Source organism: Octopus bimaculoides, chromosome 10 (assembly GCF_046866305.1).
Source record: "Octopus bimaculoides isolate indiv1 chromosome 10, ASM4686630v1, whole genome shotgun sequence".
Taxonomy (NCBI): domain Eukaryota; kingdom Metazoa; phylum Mollusca; class Cephalopoda; order Octopoda; family Octopodidae; genus Octopus; species Octopus bimaculoides.
Window position 1 is genome coordinate 10,241,711 of NC_142937.1, and position 23,831 is coordinate 10,265,541.

Genomic DNA, 23,831 nt, shown 5'->3' on the forward strand with positions numbered 1-23,831 from the left:
GTGTTTTCGTGATCACTTTGTTGTATACTTAATGGTATTAATTATTAACGTTATTAGGAAGTGTCCATATAGTTGATTGCGGAAAATTGACACTACATGCATGTGTATATTGCTAAAACACAGTAATAAATAATTTTAAATTAAATTGCGAATCGCAGACTATAAATGTTCAAATTTTCCCATTGTGAGGTCGAACTTCTTCAACTATTAGACATAAACAGTGAGACTTGTATAATTTGCATTCCTTCTTCATAAAATAATAATATCTTCCACAGAGCAGACTTCACTTGAAAACTAGTGTATTGTGTCTCTTCACGTTGAATTAATCTCTTCTTCTAGAAAGTGCCTGTCATATAAATTTCCTATTAGAACTTCGTGCTTAAGGGTTCCATCCATCCCTTATATTTTAGATAGGTATCTTACTTAAGCTTGCACTTATCTCAATAAATTTTGTTCTGCTCAGTTTTAAGTGTTGTTCCTAATTCACATCCTTCTTTATAACAATGCCTTATCCGCTGTTACATTGACACACCTGACGAAGATACGACATAGTGTTATTTCCTTGTAAAACACTGTATCATCCACACGTATTGTACTTACTACATGATACAAGCATGTTGTTAGTAGAAGAATTTGAATAGGAAACTAATTCAAACACTATTAATGTTAAAGACACATTTGCAGCCACACACAAACACTAACCGTACTTTACCAAACATGAGTAACACTCAAATAGAGCAATGAAAGTCACTCGATCTGCTGGGTTTTAATGGGTTTTATTGTGTTTCATGGTGAAACGCCGTCCTTTAAATTGTTTGTATAACTCGTCCCAAAGATGGTTCATTCACTGTGAGATTTAATGTGATTTCAGATTGCATATGCTTCTGACATAGTATTAGCTACTATCATTTAAGAATAGGCCATGTTCCTCGAAGTTATTTCCTAACTAAGGATTAAATATTTTATGAGGTTGTAAATGATGAAATTTAGTCTATTCACTTTCGGTTGAAATTAATCGGTAGACAAATACTAATGAATAGTCTTTGAACCTATAAATATTTATTTCCGACACTTTCTGCCCACCGTTCATATCAGTGTTCAGTTTGCTTAGTTTTTAATATATTATTCTTCATAAGTATATAACCTGTACCTTTTGAAGGGGTAGAATGTGAAATAAGAAACTGTAATTAAGTGGTTCAATGCACTGTAGTAACACAGAGCTATTTCATTGCCATTTATTTTAAGCAACAAAAATTTCGAAAGGAATGAATGGAATTATCGAGTGAAAAATAATAATCTTCAAAGTTAGTAATTCATATTTCAGTATTAAGAAAAATGAAACAAATATAAATCAGAAAAATTGAAGATGATAGAAACTTTATTGATCGAACCAGCTTTTATTTATTCTATATATTTTGAAACGTGTAATAGATTATACGATCTTGTAAGGAAATGTGCTATAGAATACTCGGAAGGAAATACATAGAACCTGAATGCATATGATGTATGAGCATGTTCAATATACTGAGTAGGAAATCAGTAAATGATATCTAGGTGACAGTTGACTAGGAAAGTAAACGTACTTCTGATGAGTGCATTGACCAGGTGTGTGATTTGTTTTGATCCCTGGCGGATTTTATTGAATGGATATTGGTAAAAATAATCCTCGTGAATTCGATGTATAAAAATGTCATATATCTATATATGGAGTGTAATAAACTATTGCTAAACTATCAATTATTCAAACCTTTCACTTTCCAAAACCATTCAAACAAGAGCCACCGCAATATTTGTATGTTTTATGCTACTAATATTTAGTTAGCAACGGAGTAGTGTAGGATAAGATTATCAGGGCTACATTCCGCTCAAAATCTAAGAGAGGTTTTTATTAAGAGAATGGATTTTGTGTCACAAAAACCATAACCTGCAACACAATTATCGTTGATATTTTATATGTTTAGGTCATTACACCGTGACCATGATGGGGCATTAACCTAAAAGATTATTCGAGAAAATTTATCCCACTACTTTTATTTTAACACATTTAACATATCATTCACTAATAAATGCTAACATAAATAAACTGCTCAATTTGTCAAACGGCGGTGAGGACAAAGACAAAGACAAACACACACACACACACACACACACACACACACACATACATACATATATATATATATATATATATATATATATATATATATATATATATATATATATATATATATATATACATATATGCACACACACACGTATAGTATATATATTCGGCAGGATTATTTCAGATTCCACCTACAAAAATCCACTCACATTGCAGTGGGCTCCCGGAGTTATAGTAGCATTTTTTTTACTCAAGGTGCCACATAATTGAACTGAATCCAGAATAATGTGGGTGGGAAGCTAACTTCGTATCATAAACCCTTGAATGCATCTATAATTACAAATTAACTAATTTTGCAGTAATTGTTCTAATCGATGACCTTTAATATCCCATATTCAGAAATGCTGTGATAATTATATTCAATATACAAATAAATGTCTTAGAACATTTTGAAAAGAAGAATTATAATCACAGCATAATTCTACACTTCCAGTAGTATATAGTAAATAGCGAGTAAGTTCTCTTTCCTTTTAAGTGTTAGATATGTGTCAAATGTCCAGATAATACATAAATATTAATGCAACACATTTTTTATGATTGTAATTCAATTGCATCAGAATCACAGCGACATGAGACAAGACATCTAAAGTGTGAATTAATTTGCTGTCAGAAATAATGAAAACTAAAACGAACCACCCAAAGTATTAACAGTGACAGGCACGTTATTTGTAAAAAGAAAATGTGTCCAAATTCGCACAGCTATTTTAACGTATTTGCCACTAGGAGTAAATACTTCATGTTTTCACACCATTTTCTAGAATTTAATAAAATATAGCACCACAATAATAATGTATCAGGTTAGTATGCCGCCGTAATTAAAGTATCGGTAGACGTCCAAAAAAAGGCAGCCGAATGGAAAAGACTAGAAGCACTTTGGATATAGATCAGGTATTTCCTAAGTAAAGTTAAAAGCTATCAAGTTTATCTTCGCACGTTCTTACTACCTTTTTTATGATCTATATAAAAATTCAACCCTCATGTTTAAATACACAAATATTATAGTCTAACCCGTTACCAGGATATTGCCTTCATGCACATTTATTCTATTTATAACGTAATTGCTCCATTGATAGCTTATAGCTAATCGTCTTTAGGCAACTATAACATACCTGCATTCAGCCGGAGTTCAAGCCGGACTTGTCGATAGTTGTTCAATCTAAGCGCAAATTTCGTGTCCATTACCTAGCGTCATATGTGTATGTATGTGTGTGTGTGTATGTGCGTGGGTGTGTGTGCGTTTGCATTTCTGTATTTATGTATGTGGTTTCGTTTTTCTATTTGAACACACCACAGTTACACAAACAGTTCTGCTTATTTTATGTCCTTATAACTTACGATTCCTGCTGAGAGGACCGATAACATAAGTATCTGTGTTAACAATCAGTACTGGGGATACTTCAGTCGACTACAATCTCCAAGGTAGAAGTTCAACATTGCGCATTTCAAATTCAAATGTATGTATATTTGGTATATTTTCTTTTTATTAATTACTATTGGATCTATCAAAAGCCCTACAGAAATGCCCTTATGGGATGTATGCGTATTTGGATAATCCTAATCGCTTGTATGAATTTTCAAACAAGAATATTATGTGGTAGTGCTGACCAAGATATTAGCAATGACCGTACCACAGTGGCATTGTGCCTCGTACTCTCAAATCTCAGGAATTGTGTAATTCGATTGCTGTGTTAATATTGAGATATTAAACAGGCGAACTGCCAGAATCGTTAATGCACCGAGAATAATGCTTAGCGGCATACAGTATCTTTTTAAGTTTTGAGTTCAAATTATTTTCAGATTGAGTTTGCATTTCAAACGTTCGGGGCCAACAAATATGTGCCAGTTGAGCACTGGAGTCGATGCAATCGTCTTATGGCTTTTCAAAAATTGCTGACCTGATGCCAAAGGTTGAGCCATATATCACTCGAAATATTCTGGGGCGGCGAAATGGCTGAATCTGTAGCGCGCTAGGTAAACTACTAACTAAAATTTCGGCCGTCTTTAAGATCTGAGACCAAATTCCGCAGGGGTCGACTTTGGCCTTCATCCTTTAGGGATCAATAAAATTATAAGCAAAGGCAGCGAGCTTGCAGAAGCGTTACCACGCTGGCCAAATATTTAGTGGTATTTTATCTGTCTTTACGTTCTGAGTTCAAATTCCGCCGAGGTCGACGTCGCTTTCTCCCTCCTTCGGGATCGATAAATTAATTACCAGTAACGTACTGGGGTCAATCTAATCGACTTACACACTCCCCCAAATTTCGAGCCTTGTGCCTAGAGTAGAAAAGTATAAAACTGTAAGCAGTTGAAATATGCGGTCAATTTAATCCACTTAAACCAGAATCGAAATTGCTGAACTTGTGCCTAAACTTGGAACCATCATGGTTGTTCGTTTTTCGAAGTAGAAGACATGAAATAACGATTGAGAATGACACACCTTCATCACGTACTTGAAACGATAGTAAAATATTCAAATAGATAATTAAATTTGCATCATATTTTGCTAACCATAAGGTATTATTTATTTCACACATACAAAAAAAAACACATTCCAGCAGAGTGCGTGATACGTTTCGTTATGTATGGCAATTCTTTCCCTTTCTCCTCTCTCTCTCTCTCTCTCTCTCTCTCTCTCTCTCTCTCTCACTTTCTCTCTCTTTGTAGCTATATATATTTATATATCGATATAAATATAGATATAGGTATGCATGTATAAACACTCGCGAATGCGCGCGCGCACGCACTAACACACACAAACACACAGGCGCCAAGCTGTGTTTAAGCATAAACAAACTGAAGGTTAGTTGAAATATATTTGTGACTTATTTTAACTACTAAAAATAAAATTTACCGTAGAGACTATTTTCTCTTATGATAAACGTGTGTTTGAGTGTGTGTCAGTTTGTGTGTGTTTATTTGTGTGTTTATGTGTGCGTGTGTGTGCACGTACGCTGTGTATGTGTGCACGCTAGTGCGTGTGTATAATATGCATAGATTAACATAGGAATCAGATGCTCTCGTGCCGAACGTCTTTTTAGGTATCACTACAGAAGCAGAAAAAATGTTTTTTATTTTCTTTTTATCTTCACCTACTTTTAGATTTTAACGCCATCTCTTTCGTTTGCATTCAATATGATTATATGCTATTGCATGACAAATAAATTTATAATAGTTGCATAACGCACAAAGCACGAGAAGTATATTTATTTGTCTGGTTTCAATATATATCGATTATAGACTTTCTACTTGATTTTTCACAATATATATCAGAGTTATAGACAAACATGCAAGGATATGAAAGCATTTCTACATTCAATTTATGATTGCTTTTTATCGCACGTCAAGCATGCGGATACTACCTAACCAAAGTAGGAATATTTCGGTATGATATAATTCCATTCATGAGAGATTACACATGCATAAACCTATAACCTAGCAATTTATCTAATCATTCATTATATATTCTTGTATTCATACTATGAATCTTTGAGATTATGTCTGAATGTTATAGGCATTTGAAAATCTTCGAATTAAGGTAGAATTTTAAAGACATTATATACCAAATATATCATATGGCCAAATTCCAAAGAATACCTGTAGAGTACATTCTAAAATGTATCTATGATGCACTATTGCGTAAATGTTATCTATCCTGTTGGTCTATTACAAAATTTTTGTCATTGCATTTGGAATCACATTTTCGAAATCCATACCTGTCAATATATAATAGATGCTATTAGGTATATAATTGATTTATTGTTTCAAACTGCAATGAAGCTTCAGTAATCTGATTCTCAATGTATTGAATGTATAGCAGTGCCTTATGAATTAGATGAGTGATACTAGATAAATGAATATGTGAAGAAAGGCTATAGCACAGGTTTTATTTGAAATTCGATAGAGGCATCAGCATTCGCCACCAGCTGCTCAAACCGCCTGGGAACCGCATCAACTGATTGCATCAAGTACTTTTCTGAGATGGAAGGCATATCTTCTCGTATTCTCTTTCAAGTTTCTCCAAAGTCGTTAGCTTTGCAGAGTAGGCTTGTTCCTTTAACCATCCCGAAAGAAAAAAATGGTTCAAGGTGTTAAATCAAGTTTTCAATATTTTCCCAAGTACTGATAACTGGCCAAATTTCAGCTTGCAGCATGGTGAGGTACCTTGCAGCATTCATGATATTGCAAAGGATGACAGGACCAACAATCCTGTCTCAAGTCATTACACACCATACCGTTACATTCGGGCGATCCGGAATGTTTTCAGAGGTAGTATGAGAATCTTCTCCAGCTCAATAGTGGCACGTGTGACAGTTCACAAAACCCACCGACGTGGAATACAGCTTTATCATTCCAGAATATATTTTTAAAGAGCTCAGACCATGTTTCGGGGCTTCTAAATTTCAAACAAAATAATCGATCTCAAACAAAAACAGCATAGAATCAATACCCATATACTAAATAACATGCACAAGAAATTTGAGAAAACTAGTTAATAAATAAAATATAAGTATTTTAAAATAGGGAGTTACTTTTCAAACACTCTGTGTGTGCATGTATAAATAAATAAATAAATAAATATATATATATATATATATATATATATAAACACACACATATATTTACATATATACATATCATATTGGGTGAGGGTGAATCCTTTCGGTCACGAATGACCATGGTATTGCACCTCGAAAGTTACCTCCCGAGGCAGAAGTCCGGGTAAGTTTGTCTATGGAAAACCAGCAGTCGCCCGTGCCTGCCAACTTCCCTCTCTACGCCACTGATGTTATGCAAGAGAAAGGCAATGGCCGATGCAGTTTCGCACAAATGACATCGCAACTCATTTCTACAGGTGAATGAACTGGAGCAACAATAAATAAAGTGCCCTGCTCAAGAGCATAACACGCAGCCCGGTCAAGGAATCGAACTCAGAACCTCACGATCGTAAGCTCGGTGCTCTAACCACTGAGCCATGCGCCTTCACATATCATATTAGATATACATAACATCAGTATGTTGATACCACATCCCACCAATAATAATATTAATAGAATAATCAACGTTTCTGCAGATAGTAACTGAAATGTAATCTATATATCAGAATTCATTTTCTGTTAAAATACCCTACATATATCCGACAAACCATATGGTACAATGAGCCTGGGTATTTCACTTCAAATTGAGATTGAATAACAATATACTATAAATAATAATTACAAGAAAGCAATAAACATTTAACTATGTTAATTTATGTAGGGTATAAAAGAACATTTCGAGAACAGCTTCGAGATAAAATATATGTATTGCATTCTTTTACAATTGGGAAGCGGTTATGCTTCATTTTTGTTCCGTGGAAACACTAAACATTCTCACTTTATGTCTGATTTAATAGCTAAGCATGCCAACTTTTTGATCTGCTGGTGCTGCTTACGTTATTTAATAAGACATTGCCTAAAATCCCCTTTATCTAACTTACTTTATTGGAGTTTAAAATAGCCTTCTAATTCAATGGTAGCTTTGCTAAACTTGACTCTATATGTAATGCCCTCTGTATCTAGAAAAAATTCCCCTTAGCTAATTTGTTTTTGTTTTAAGTCAGAAATAAATGTCTCTTCAACAATAAATGATCAAATATCATCCAGTCACAATTTTCTAGCAGTGTTATTGCTGTATAATGCACCTCTGATCTACTTCCTTATTCTTCACTTTCATAGCATGACTTGATTTCGGTTTGCACTGTATATTTCTAATCCTTACATTAAAAGTACTGCCAAGTTGTTGTTTCTTTGAATATTTCCATTTTATACCTTAGGCTTCTTAACTATATATACATATATAAAATAGATGTAAAGTTTATTGACTTGTAAGTGTTCGTTGCCCTTCCACACAAATGGAAACTAATAGGAAATCTACTTCATAGTCTCCATTATGAGAACTCTACGTTTAATTTGTAAAACCAATCTTCCATACACTACGCACTCTCTGTCTACACAAGAATGCTACTTACATTAATTGCTGCTTTCACAGGTGGTGAAGACACACCAGATTAAGGAGTTTATGAAAATCAAAGGTTAGAGAATGAAGACAAAAGACCGTCACACACCTAGCTTCTCTCATTTTATACTTTTTATCTTTGCATATCTTTTAGCTACTCCGAAAATCTGATTGATGGAAAGTTCGTTTAATTTTCTGTGGATCTTCACTCTTCATTTGTATGACGCATCAATGTTAATTAATGTAAAAGATTTACAAATTATTAAAAATATCGTAAAAAATTAATGAAATACCGTCATCATAAATCCTTTATTTACTACACTCGGAGTAGTGTAGTAAACTACTACACACACACACATATATATATATATATATATATATATGCATACACACATACACACATATATATTAGAGGAAAGGTTCAACAAAAACCAATGAAGAGTAAAGCAGTAGATAGAATACAGACAGGAGAATAATTTTCACAGCTGTGATTGGAACATAATGCATGACCAATTAAAGCACTTACACGACGTACCCATTCGTTTAGATCACCAGTGAATTAAACGCTCATAATCTCCCTCGCCCCATATATATATATATATATATATATATATATATATATATATATGAGCGGCTTGTGAATGTGTAAGTAATTTGCGGGTTTCTCATCAAATAATGTTATATGAAACACCTTGTATGGGTTATTTATTTGTATTTAGGAAACAGATTAGGTATTGTAAATTATTTCGACTAAAGTCTCTATGTACGTGACATTAACACATTTACTCGACGCATCTGAAAAAAAAACATACCTCAATAGTTGTTTAATGAAATTTTCTATACAACATTTTCAAGTAATCTCAAAATAAGCTAACACAACTATTTCAAAATAACCCGCATGAAATAACTTGAGAAAATGTAATACATGAAAATTAAAAATGGTTCGCATAGTAAAATATTTGATACCACTCAAATCAAATTTTCTACTATTCCTAACATGTTGGGTGAAATGTTGCATGTTAAAAGAATATTTTCTGAAATCATCACGCAAAGTTATCACTTTCTCCATTAAATAATATTTGGTGATCTATATGTATGTAGGTAAGTGAATACATAAATATATATATATACATATATATATATATATATATATATATATATATATATATATATATATATATATATATATATATATATATATATATATATATATATATATATACATACATAAATATTTTATATATATATTTACACATATATACGTGCATGTACACCCATACACACGCACCCATATATATATATATATATATATATATATATATATATATATATATATATATATATACACATATGCACACGTTTACAATAAAACTAATCACAATTTCTCTGATGTTGAATTTAACGGAAATGTGCCATCGCATGTTGACAACAAAATTTCTCTGTTTCTAAATATCTCTGTAGTACGTATTATTATCGGCAACATAATCTAATACACAAGCAACGTGTAAAATTATTGAAATGCCTATCATCAAAAGAAAATATTTCTTTTGCATTGTATACTGACATTTGTCTTAAAAAGACCATGTAATGATATGAAAGCGGCATGATTGTTAGATATTTTCGTTTAATTTACAAAAAATAACGTAACTTTATCACAACTTTTAAAGATATTTGCCATTGGCTATTTGTAATATATTCTTTTGCCATAACATTTGTTTTATGTCAGTAATATAATGCCGCTGGAGAATTTTAATGCAAATAGATTGCGGTAACCTATTGGGTTTTAAACATCATTTAATTTTCAATATCTAATTTTCAATATTTAATTTTCTATATTTGATTACATAATATGCAACTCCACTGAGTTTAACTTTGCATTTCACCCTTTCGGCGTCGATAAACAAATAACAATTGAGTACCAGGGTCTATTTTATTCATTTGATATCTCCTCCAAAACTTCTAGCCTTCTGCCAAAATTTGAGACCAATATTTAATAACATATACTAGCACGCACACATACACACACACACACACAAACACACACTCTCTCTCTCTCTCTCTCTCTCTATCTCTCTTTCTCTCTCTCTCTATCTCTCTTTCTCTCTCTCTCCCTCTACTCACGCGGACGCACGCATACACGCACGCACACACTAAGCATGGATCAAACAGTTTATTTGCAGACATGATTTTTACCTCTCCTGAGTACATACAATTTGTATCTTGGTTATAGTCAGTATCTCTTGCGAATGAAAGCATAACGGGTCAGAAATGCAAGAAATACCTCGGAGAATGCGTCACTGAACTGAGGAGTTTGGGGCCTCAGAAGGGAAAATAGGTCACGAAAATATTTGAAATAAACTAAAGTTTAAATATTTCACGGCTTGAAAACTTTGCAGAGGCATAGGACAACTATATATTATATTATCATATTCGACAACTGAATGTGAATGCAGGTTTGTATTTAAAAGCTGTTGGATTTGATAGCGTAAATAAACATTCAGAAACATTGACTGAAGTGACAGCCCTACACGTACTTCCTATGTGGGACCATCTTTTGACCTATCTGTTTGATTAGAATTGTAAGGTTTTACTTGTTGAGATTATCCAATCATTAACCTTGGTGGTTAGATAGATTGTAAATAAGTATTCTCTTAACATCTCTTTAACTTTACATAACGTTTGAAGATGTTGATGGTTCCCGCATGATACAATGTATTGTATACCAATATGAACTGGACTTTCGTGGATATATCAAAATAATTATCCATCAGCTACAAAGAGAATTGTTAATGAATAATCTATATTAAATGCGCCCTACACGAAAAAATATACAGAACTGCATATGTCTAAATGCGCTTGAAAAAAAAAAAAGAAACGTTTGAGTTCTGTAAGAAGTTATTTGAATCCACGATGTGTATTTAAAAGACAGGTTTAAAAGAAAAATGTTGCTTATTGATTAACAACAAAAATAATGGGACAGAATGTAGTAAACAGAGATTATGCAGTTTTATTGCCATTCTTTATCAGATTCATGGCAACTGGCGTTATATGAAGACATGTTCAGATTAAACCAACAAAAATGACAAAGCTTGTCAAATGATACTTTTTCTTTTTGTTAACAGTTTGATCTTACAAGCTCGCAGAACAAATTGTTAGAACATATTACAATCAATATTGGTCTTATTGAAATTTTGTTTTTATTTTATCGTCACATTCAATACGTATTTTAATACATTTGTACATCTTCTGGAGTTTGCCATGTTTTGAATCTGATGTGTAACGTATTTCAATTGAGTGCGGATCCAGGAATTTAACAATTCTTTTCAATAAAGTACTAGATATCATTCACAATGAAATGCCTAAGACGGAAAGAAAAAAATGATTACAATAGTTTAGTTAATATTCCATATTGCTCTGCTTCCGGCTGCAATTTATCTGATGACGCATTTATGGAATGAGATCGTAATTCACAATGATAATCACTTTGTTAAAACAGTTTTAAATTTTATGCATACCATATTTATCTGTGATTTGTTAACAATTCACCTTCTTAATAATAAATTCAGCTACATTTCGTCCGTCTTCATCTTCTGAGATCAAACTCAGCGTGGTTTGACTTTGTCTTTCAGGATTTTCGAAAACACAGCTACTAATTCAGTAGAGGTCGATTTAATCGACATATCACTTTCACCAAAATTGCTGACCTTGTGCCAACATGTGAAACTAGTATTATATTTAGCTATAAGACATCGAGCTGGCAGAATCGTTAGCATACCGGGCAAAATGCTTAGTGACATTTCATTTGTTGTTACATTCTAAACTGAAATTCCGCCGAGGTCGGATATTGCGTTCATCCTATTAACCCGATAAATAAAGGTGTCATTTGAACTCTGAGGTTCATATAATTGACTAATCCACTCATATTCTTGTCGGCCTTGCGCCGAAAGTTGAAACCAATATTATATTCAACTAGGTATGATATTACCTCTGGTAGCTTGCATGGTTTAGTTGCTGTTCAAAAATTGTCACAATTTAGTCCTCAAATCTGAAAAGTGTGTACGTCACTGAGTGTCCGTTTTCCGAATTTCTAGTTCAGCATGCATATCACCTCCGTTACATTAAAATTGCCTTCTCTGAAAATGACAATAATTTCTTCTTCAAATTAAATAATATCTCATCACAAATGTTTCAAATTTGAATATAACTGCTTGGTTAGTTAGCAACGATTCAAATGGTATTGTTTATGCCTATAATGGAATGTTTTGCGGATGTAATACACCCTCGCGAATTTATGAAAACTATGGGTATATAATTCTGCATTAGGAATTTGTCTTGCTTCCCTCTTTTTTTGCATGTTGAGATTTGTAGGCGATACTGATATTTGTTTAGCACTTCACGATATTGCCTACAATCGCCATCATTATTTCATACGTAATTCCATTTCTCAGGTTTAAGCATTATGTGCTTTGCAACAATTGTTTTCTCTGCTACAACATAACTGAGATTTAGTTACCTTGTGTTCATAGGTATATCAATTATTTGGCGCCGTTATAAATTATACCAAAATGAGCTATAATTCAATGAAGAGAAAATCTATAATGACAGGCAGTTAATTACCGAGATGACACGACATCCATTAAATCACAATCCTAATGATTTGCAGTTACAGCTAGATCATGATGATGATCATGATTATGATGGTCATCATCGTCGTTGTCATAACATCATCAACATTATATTCATTATTGTCATAACTGTCATCATCACCAACATTGCCGGTCTGGTCGTCATCGTAATCATTATCCACAAAATTAGCAATTTTTTTCCCATCAACTGATGCATAGTGACCAGAGAGACATGAATCCGACTCTGCCTCCGGCAGTGTTTCATGTGTAAATCTCTGTTTGCGGAGTCTGTAAGAGCAGAGATTAGTATCGCTGACACTGCAGGATCTACCTGTAATTTTGAATTTCAGAGTTTGCTAATGTATTTTTGTAGCATTTTCACAGTATTTCCAAATCACCTTTTATCATAAGCTCGACTACTAATTGCATTACGCACATTCAGTTACTATTTTTTATGCATCATTATAATTTGCTAATTTCTTCATTACACGGAGAAATTGATTCTGGTGTGTAGGATAGTTACTTCGTTTAAAGAGTACGCGGCCTCCCGAAATCTTTGGAATTATGTTTCCGATTATAGTTGAAATGATGATTCAGCCAGTATTGTCATTCTGTGACATAATTCTTCCTCGTGTATAATTTGATAAGAACTCATTTCTGATATTTTATCTCATCATAGCATAAACCAATTGTCTTCATCATGAACAACATCATCGTGACAACCAGCCACATTGAGCAGGTGTTGTAGAGTGATATTAGACTTCAACAGAGCTTTCAACCTTGGTTTAAAAATAAATGAAGGGTTTTGAGAATACAACTTAAAAGAACAAGAATTTACGGAAAGTATGAGTCGTAATGTTTGCTGGTATTTTTGGATTTCATGTTAGATTAACTCATGTTCTTATCAAGATTTTTCTCTGACACTCTCTTCATGATCCCAGTGCTCAGTCATAGCTGGTATTGTGTCCGGCACTTTAGGCGTCACATCCTGCTTATTGTAATTTCAATGTCGTTGTACTTGATAAGTTAATCATATTTTTGCAGGTGTATTGTGGTCAGAAAGCAATACCATATCTACAAGTGCGCATTTATTATTTTTGATGTGTTCAAAATTAATATCTGTGTGGTTGGCATTATTTGTGGGAATAGTAAGTCTGCATTCACAACTATATCTTACGTGGCATTTTGCAGCAGGTCTTCATAGCTATTTATCAAATACACGCCAAGCGTTCTCTTTTCATTCTTTATAAAATGGTCTATATTAATTAGTCGTCTGTCACCATTCTTTTTGTTTTTCATATATTTGGGTAAGATATTAAAGTTTTTAAGTTTTGTTGCGATGTTAGTTTGTCTATCCAGTTGGAGAATACAGTAGGACTTTTGCAATGAAAAGGATGTTCACATTTTCGAATACTCAGGGAGAATCAAGAAAGAAAAGAAAACAAGTTGTAGATAGTTGTAGATAGTAACCAAATATGGTCTTTTGTATGAACGGACAGAGAGAAATATTAGTGTTCTTAGAATAAAAAATGAGGATGATTTTTACATCTTCGAATACTCAAGGAGAGAGGAAATGATAAGTATTCACACAGTAGTCGTAGATATTAAAGTTTTTTTTGTTTTTGTTTTTTTAAGCTGATCGTTTGTGTGTTCGTAAGCTGTAGGTATATAAGTTTCCTGATTTATTTTATTCGGAGGGAGCTTCAAAATATTCTCAGGAAATTGCAGATATTCCAGTCTTTGGGAATAGTAGGAGCAATAGATGTTCACCACGTTGGATTTTTGAATTCAGAATTTTTCCTTTTGGAATTTTTCTTTTCTTCTTAAAAGATTTACTGTGGTTTATAGTTATTGTAGTTGTGCAGTATGTATACATTGGCAGGTGCTTATTTCCTTAAGTTTTGATCGTGCGTTTAATTGTGTTGTTACAATAAAAGCATGTTTACATATTCTGTTAGTCAGGGAACAAGGGAAGACAAAATATTCACAGAAAAATGGAGATATGAAAGATACTAATTTTTTTTTTTTTGCGACGTTCGTTTTTATGTCCAAAGCTGTAGATATATTAAGTTGCTTAACTTATTTGAGGGAAATTCAAAATACTTACGGAAGACTGTAGCTATTCCAGTCTTTTTGAGTTATTTTTTCAGTTGTTTTGCTGTGTTATATTAGTGTTTCTGTGTCTTCAGCTGCTGACAGTTCAGAGCGGCGATGAACTCGTCCAGCCTCTGACAGGTCAGAGCAGCGAAGAACACGTCCAGTCACTGTCACCTCCATTATTATTATTATTATTATTATTATTATTATTATTATTATTATTATTATTATTATTATTATTATTATCATTATCATTATCATTCTTCTTCTTCTTCTTTTTCTTCTTCTTCTTCTTCTTCTTCTTCTTCTTCTTCTTATTATTATTATTATTATTATTATTATTATTATTATTATTATTATGATTATTATCTTGTTTTTGCACAGCTTCTAACGTTAGAGATGTACTACGGTGCCAACAGCTCACAACCACTGAACTAAGGTAACATCCCTTATTTTTCGAGTACCTTCCGGGGTATTCGAGCGGTTCCATGCAGTGCTGTTTTCTCAAGTGCTCCACGCTTATTGCAACCCCTATTTTTTCCCTGTACTTCTCAAGATTTTTACTCACTGTTCACAGGGCTGCGACAATTATTTTTTCTACTACCACGTTCCAAACATTCACTGAATAGTGTTCTCTAATGAGCAATCTTTCCATTCTAAGAGTGGGGGATTAAGAAATCAAGTTCTTAATGCCATGATAATGGTCATGGTACAAATTCTATTACTTTGCCATTGCACCGGAATATAAACATAATTAAGTATATGATAATTATATACATCAACAACATCACTATGAAATATACACAGAATGATAGAAAAAACGAGTTTGAATAAACAATAAATTATAAGTTAAGGAATTATAAATGAGATATTAAGGACGTGTAACTATATGAAAGAGAACTGGAGAATACACAATGTTATAGTTCATAAAAGAAAAAAAAAGAATATCTTTATTAAACTATTGGAATTTTGTGACGCACCATAATTCTTTGTTATTCTTCTAAAATGAGATAGGAAGTTATCGAAAACTGAATGCCAACAGATATCTGTACGACATAAAATGACCCTTATGCGAGTTTATTGCACATTTTGACTGAATGTCTACAATTCAGGAATCATTAAACCAGTGTTTACAAAAATATTTTTTATCAATATCAGAGCAGTACATGTCAGCAGGAAATCGAAATAAAGTTTTATGTAGAACACTACAAAAGTATATATATATATATATATATATATATATATATATATATATATATATATGTATATATAGTTTTAGGGAAAATAACCAATTTTGATTTTAATTGAGTTTTTTACCTGTAATTTTGGATTTTGTCCCTAATAATATTATTATATATATGTATATATATACGTATATATATATACGTATATATATATATGTGCGTGTATATATATATACGCACAAACACATGTATATATATAAATATATGTATAAATATATACATATATATGTATACACGTATACATACAAATACATCTATAATATAATGTGTATGTGTGTGTTGACATGTATAGATATATGTCAGTGTATATATGACGGAAATGTCTTGTGCAACGTTAATATATAAATATAGTCACCCAATCACACGATGAAATGCTACAACACTACTACACAACCACGCACTACACATTAACATATTTCCTTCTGAAAAACCTCCTCAATGCATGTAAGTGGGTGAGTGTATTTTTTGTGTAAGTGTGTGTGTGTTTAATGTGTGTGTGGAAATTGCTACATGTTTCTTTTTATGATCAGTTCGGTATTCATCGTCACAGATCTCCTTAAGTGATTTTCTGTATATTTACTTTCCAAATATATATCCACGTTGCTTAATGTGTTTCACATTGTATTTGATCAGGCAATTTAAAAGGAAACTATGCATAAAGCTATTTATCTCATGCAGTATTTCGAATTACTCTAACTCATAATATTATAATCCGTAATGTTTCCGGATATTGCTCATTTAATTTAAATATCATAAAGACACGTTGAGGGTATACGCAGGTGTTACCTGTATACAAGTTCACACGTTGTTTTTCAAACCTCATGTAGATAACTAGACTGAGCATACATGAAACCTATTCATTTTTTTTAAAAATCAGATATTGAACATTTATGTTTGATCGTTTAAAAAAAAAACAAGAAATTGCTTGTTTTCTTTTTTAATTCAGTGACATTTCTACCTTGATAATACCAGATTTAACAACTCATACAATAAGATACTGGGTGTCAAAAGCTCTTCTGCTTTCCTCAGGTTGACATAAACCAGTCACATCATTAAGTTTTGTATCGTACATAAAGTTGTGTATCGTACACGACTTTATTACGGTTGACTTCAGTTCCAGGCCCCTGTGACTCATTCATGAAGTGCAAGCTATACGAACTCAAACTGAAATACCTATTTCGAATTTTTACCTCAAGCATAATGCATTTGCTTTTAGAGATCTGGAATAACAATTATCTATGTTTTAATAATTCAGAAGCAGCAAATGTACCACTGCGAAATATAACGCTTTTAACTGAATTAAGTCATTATTCGTCACTGAATTCTATCAGAAGACATAAGAATAAGTTTGAATGCTATATTTTACGTATCAACAATTGCAGACGGTCTAAGTGTTTGTATTAAAAACAAGGAATACTGATATTATCATCTTTGTTTAGATGATACAGAATGTGTGATGTTGGCGTATTCGGGAAGATCTTTCTAAACGTGTATAAAGTGCTGTGGCAGAAATCTTAGTAAAATAAAGTTATATATTTCGTGGACAATTACGTACAACCAATGAGAAAAATATGCAGTGAGATCTCAATTAGATACTCAGTATCAATCCTTATCGCTGATGTAGAAATGGGGCATGCAAACAGAGAAGAAAATAAAATAATTGAACGTTCATATTACATGCTCAATTCAATATATGACAATGAAGTTTGAGAGGAATGAAATCAAAGATTATGAAATATACAGTAAAAGTAAATTAGTGAGAGTTGAAAACATGGTCTTATTCTATACTAAAGCGACGTGAAATTTATAAACTAATGCGGAAATAGTTACGTATTGCAAATATTCAGAGAAAATATAACCAACACTATGTGATAGAATAGTGCCAATTTGTCAGCATTTCTTTCGACAAACATACGTTGGTGTTCATTACTTATAATCCATGAACGCATCTTAATGAATCGATGCTTGAAGCGAACCCTATCCTCTGATGATATTTTTTTCTTTGACAATGTAATTATAGCTGCATGTGAACACAAAATACTTCAAAGCAATCTCAGAAGTTACTAAATATGCACATGTAAGAAACTAATACTGCAGTTTACGGTATACACCAAACAAATATATACACAAACAAATGATGCTCAGGCAAGCAAACACGCAAATAGACATACATGGAGTTATGCATATATAATGAATTTACGTATGTATCTAAGGCACATAGATACACACACACACGCACACACACACAGAGACACACACATATATTAAAAGTATATTTATATATATTCTATAAGTACATGTGTAGGTATGTATACCTATGTATATACACAGGCACATAATGTTGTTTTTAAGTATATAACAGCATGATGCATACTTGGTAGATACATAGCTACCTAATTAGAAGTGCAAAAACATACGTATATACGCCGTCCATGATTATATTTCCTCCCATTCTCAGATTTATTATTACCTATGATATTATTTTTAGCACCATCGTCATCAACATTATCATCATGATCCTCTCTGTTATTATTATTATTATTATTATTATTATTATTATTATTATTACTATTATTATTATTATTATTATTATTATATTTATTATTATTATATTTATTATTATTATATTTATTATTATTTATTATTATTATTATTATTATTATTATTATTATTATTGTTGTTGTTGTTGTTGTTGTTGTCGTCATCATCATCATCATCATCATCATCATCATCATCATCATCATCTATGCAGTAATACTCCGAGGACGAATGTGCAAAGCTATCGCTTAGTTAGTTGAAGTCAGAGAGGCGGATAGAGAAAGAGATAGATATTAGAGCTGAGGCGCACAAAAATGGAAATCTATTAGGGTATAAGTTTAATAATTAATTGGTGGAAGGTAATGAGAAAAAGGATTAAAAGAATGCATTGGGCGTAGAGGGCGAGGGAGAGAGAGAGAGAGCGCGCGAGAGAGAGAGAGAGAGAGAGAGAGAGAGATGGTATAATTGTGATGAAGCAATGCGAGAGAGAGAGAGAGAGAGAGAGAGAAAGTAATAAAGAAAGACAGAAAGAAAGATAGAAAGAAAGAAAGAAAGAAAGAAAGAAAGAAAGAAAGAAAGAAGGAATGAAAGAAAGAAAGAAAGAAAGGAAGGAAAGAAGGAAGAAAGAAAGAAAGGAAGGGATGAAGAAAGAAAGAAAGAAAGAAAGAAAAGAAGGGAAGAATGAAAAGAAAAAAGAAAGAAAAGAAAGAAAGAAAGAAAGTGCGTGTGTTTATTGTAGTTTTACCGTTAATGTGGATGTTTGCACGATCTCTAAAATCAAAAGACTCTGAAAACTATATAATTCTTTCTCAGAATCTGGAAGCAAGGCAATCCAATTTCTATTTCACTCTCTCTGAGTGTTCCAAAATGTAAATATCCTTTTCATTGCAAAAGTGCTACTGTATTCTCCAACTGGACAGACAAATGAACATCTCAAGAAAACCTAAAAACTTTAATATATTATCCAATTACGTAAACACACTTTATTGCAGCAACACAATTGAATTCAGAAATTCAAAAATTCAACGACGTGAATATCAGTATGTGTGTGTGTGTGTGTGTGTGTGTGTGTTTGTGTGTGTGTGTGTGTGTGCTGTGTGTGTGTGTATGTGTGTGTGTACTTATATGTATATATGTGTGTGCGTGTGTGTGTATTGTTATATTATTATTATTATTGTTTTTTTTTTCTACCAGTAATTACAAATAGTACAATTTGAATTGTTTGTTTTCAAGGCAGGGCTCCCATTAACCACTGGTAGTGGTAAACACATTTGACCACTCCTGATCTGAAGGGTGTGAAGAGACCTTTGGCTGTACGGCTGACCTCTCCACCAACTGCCGAATCTATTTATAAACCTGTAGAATATGATCTATTCTCCAAACTGCTACCCAACGTTTCCCTAAAACAATGATGGTGGTGATAGGCTAAACTGGCAATTTGACCGTCCCCAAATACAGCAATATCTGTTTAAACACACGAATCTAGAAAAACGAATATATGTATCGTAACAAACATAATTCATTTGTTTTGGTAGCTGTTGCTCTTTTCGGTATATATTTGTTTGATCAGTCGGACACTCACACACAATCGTATGAGCGAAACTATATAATTTGGGACATGGTATAGATATACATTAGTTAATGTATTCTCCTTTTCAAATAATTAGTAATGATTTTAACGATGCATTCTAAATTCTTTTTTTGCTGAAAAGCCACTTCTTATAGAATGTAAGTTCGCTTACTTCTTTATATTTTATGGAAAATTGACATGTAGGCGTATTAGTAGAGGTCTTTTATAAACCTAATATACACACACACATAGATATGTATATATATACATATCAAAGCACGTTTGTGTGTGTATGTGTGTGGGTGCACAACGAAATATGTTCAGATTTCAATTACTTTTTGAGAGAGAAACGTTTGCCTCACCAATATTACACAGAAAACAATATTTGTTTCATAATGTATAATATATATATTTGTATTTTAAATTATGTACCGCTTTTTCTATAATAATCAACATATCAAATATATAAAATCAAATATAAGACAAGTAAATCAGTAAAACGTTTCTAAAATAAGGTCATACGTTAATGCATGCTTCTTTACTCACAATAATAAATACTTGAAAATCTACAAGAACATGTGAGTTTTTCAGCATGTGTTTCAGTGTATGTTTGTATGTGCATGTGTATGTATGTGTGTGTGTGCGTGTGTGTGCGTGTGCATGCGCGCAGGTGTGTATGTACGTGATTATGCCCGTTTCGATGTGCTTGTGTCTGTATACACTGAAATCTTTCTTCACTCTATTTTACAAGTATTAATTCACACTCTTTGCAATATTGCTATTTTGTAACATAGAAAAGAAATCAAACATAAAAAGTAGCACGGATGGAATGGAGAGAGAGACATAAAAGCCAGCAAGTTACTGAAAATAAACAAATACGATGACCGTAAGTGCAACAAAAGGAAAATACTAAACATAAAAATAATAGCTCTCATAATTTGAGAGAAATTTTCAAAAATACACGTTTCAAAAATACATTCGAAAACTGAGCGTCCGATTTTGACGCATGAAGTATTAAAATATTCAGTGTGGGTAGCGAACAATGTTCATCATCACACACGTTTGCTTGAATCGATTAGTATTCTCCTATTCTGCTTAGATTAGGTACAACAAGTGCATAATTAATATTCTAGTTAACTGCTCACCGTAATTGTTTATAGCTGGAATTTCAAAAATATAACCCATGGGTTATATTGATTAACACCCTAGTGCATATATATATATATATATATATATATATATATATATATATATATATATATATATAATTTATTCTTTAATTGAATCGCACGCATCCATTTCCAAGTATGTATGTATATATATATATGTATAGTTGGAAGTGGATGCGTGGCATTCAGTATATATATATATGGAGACCCCCTTCGGTCATCAATGACCATGGGATTGCACCTAGAATGTTACCCTCCAAGGCACAAGTCCGGGCAAGGTTGTTTATGGAAGATCAGCAGTCCCCCATGTATAACAGCCCCTCCTATCCACGCCACCGATGTTATCCAAGGGAATGGCAAAGCCGTTACAGCTTGGCACTTGTGACGTCGCAACACATTTCTACAGCTGAGTGAACTGGAACAACGCGAAACAAAGTATTTTGCTCATGAACACAACACGCAGCCCCGTAGGGGATTTGATTCGAACTCATAACCTGACGGTCGTAAGATGGACTTTCTATCCACTGAGCAATGCGCCTTCACAATATAATTTATGTTTGTGTGTGTTTGCGGTGCGTATACACATAAACCAAAGGATAATACTACGCCCAACATCGCTTTTTTTTTGACAATTTATTACTTCTTTTCTTCGTCTTCTTCCTCATTTGGTAATATAAATATTACTATTATTTTGCCCGTTATTCGTAGCACACTGAAAACATATTTAGGCCTCTTTTCGCCCGTTGTCTTAACAATGTAAGTGCAAATTCCGGAGAAGTCGACTTCGCCGGTCGCCCTTTCGTGACTGATTAAATAAGTACGTGTGTATGACTGGGGACACTAAATCAACGTCCCCCTCCAATTAAACACTGGTGGCCCAGTTCCGAAATTTGAAAGCAAAATTGATTGTTGTTTCTCTTTTTGATATTTATTTTCATCATTATTTCTGTATGCCTGGCAGATCTTGAATAGCTCAAGTTTTGGAAATCACTTGTATTTTACTTAATGTGAGATGTTTTTCTTATTCTTCAATAACGTGCCCTGGGACGAAATGTACCAACTATGCTTAAACATGTTTGGCTCACATCACTCGCAGATATTTTAAGAATATACCGATCAGGATTTACCATCCTGAATATTTGTCAATAGTGTGTTAAGAGAAGAAATATAATCTCCCATGGAAAGAAACTTGGAAAGACAAAAAGAAACACGCTTTGGTAAATCTCAATGCGACGGTTTCTCTCTTGACTGTAGAAAGTCTATGGGCATTATAACTAGTATGACTTCACTGAACTAATTGAGAGTATGTAACATCATAAAAGGAATATCTAAAACTGCAGAAATAATGAGATTAAGTATAACAATAACTAGTTAAGAAGAATAACAACTAAAAGTATGAGGATGATATAATACTGAGAGATGAGACAAAAGAAAACTAACTGTGTATTTAGCAACATGCTTAGAAGGTAAATGGAAGAAATCAAGTAGACATTCTTTATAATACTGTTGACACCATGACGCTTTATCTTCCGAAGAAAATAACATCCACAAGATATAAGAACATTAATTTGAAGTTGTATGACTGGAACAGATGTGAAACGTGTACCAACTAGGCATAACGCAGATACAAAATAGGATATGTGGAAATATACGTCATGTAGTCTCTTGTGGCACTTAAGTAGTAATTAAGAGACGCATATCTTGTAAAGTTTAAATCACATGACGGAGGAGCAATCTGAATGAGCTTTGCTAATTTAATATAATAGTTACCTCTACTGTTCAATATTGAAGAGGTAACAGGAAATTATAATCATATAATTGCAAAAATGATTATGCCACGTAGAATGTCAACGGTAAATACTATTCACAGGTATCGTTCCAAGAAACCTGTCATGTACTAATACTAATATTCAAAAGGTAACGTATGGCAATTACCGCTCGGAGGAAACATGAATAATGAAGTTCAACTGCAATGTTTCATAATCCTCCGAGAAAGGAGTGTATATGACTGAAATGAGAAATAAAATATAGAATGAAAAAAAAATTAAAGTACCATACAGGGTATCAAAAGGCTATATCGTGATTTTTGCTCAATGTTTTGTGAACATTATAAATGTTGTAATACATGACGTGGACATCATGAAACCCAAGTAACCCTTAAGTGTAACGGTTTTGGGTATGTTTCCAGTAAGGGTGACGTCATGTCATTCCACATTAGACGGCTACTGGATAATGTGGCCAAAGCCTGGATGGAGAGGATTGCTGCTGGAAGTCGATAAGTGTGATAGCAGGATTCGGCTAGTTGTCATACCTATGGAAAAAGTAAGATGTGGTAGTCGGAGAATGTCTACAACTCTATCAGCCTCTATTTCTAGGCCCTACTTGCACCGAGTTTAATCGCATGGATTACAATGCGTGGGGGCGCGGGTG